Here is a 599-nt window from a genome sequence, read left to right as displayed (position 1 = left end):
TATTAAACATGTATACTTAATTTAAATAAAAAAATTTATACTAAATAATTAATAACCAAAATACTACACATCTATTGAATTAATAAAAAAATTAATAAATAAGTAAAAACAAATTCGACAAACGAGTAGAAACATTTACTTAGTAAATTAATAAACATCAAATTAATAAATAAATTTAAATTACCAAAAGCAAACTCTATCAATCCTTCCTAATAATACATTCATTCAACTAACATGTCATATGTCATGTACACTAGTTCTATAAAAGTACCATAACTATGGCTTCACTCATACATGCTCTAACATAAACACAAAGACAACAACACTAACCTCGAAGTCGGCTGTCCCTGCGATGTGTCATGTCGCGTTCAGACGGTTGATGTCTGGATTATGTGCATCTGCGTGCGCCATGTACGCTTAGTGAGTCGATAATACGGTCAGAAGAGGATAGAAGTTGGAGAAAATTTGAAGAAATAGATGAAAACCAACTCCAAATGGCACTGTAAATGAATTGTATATATAGGCCGCATTTACTTTTATCTCGTTTATAATATAAACGAGATAAGGCCCTTACACAACACGTGTATAAATGTGATATG

This window comes from Arachis ipaensis, chromosome B04, assembly GCF_000816755.2.
Source record: "Arachis ipaensis cultivar K30076 chromosome B04, Araip1.1, whole genome shotgun sequence".
Taxonomy (NCBI): Eukaryota; Viridiplantae; Streptophyta; class Magnoliopsida; order Fabales; family Fabaceae; genus Arachis; species Arachis ipaensis.
This window is presented reverse-complemented; position numbering follows the sequence as displayed.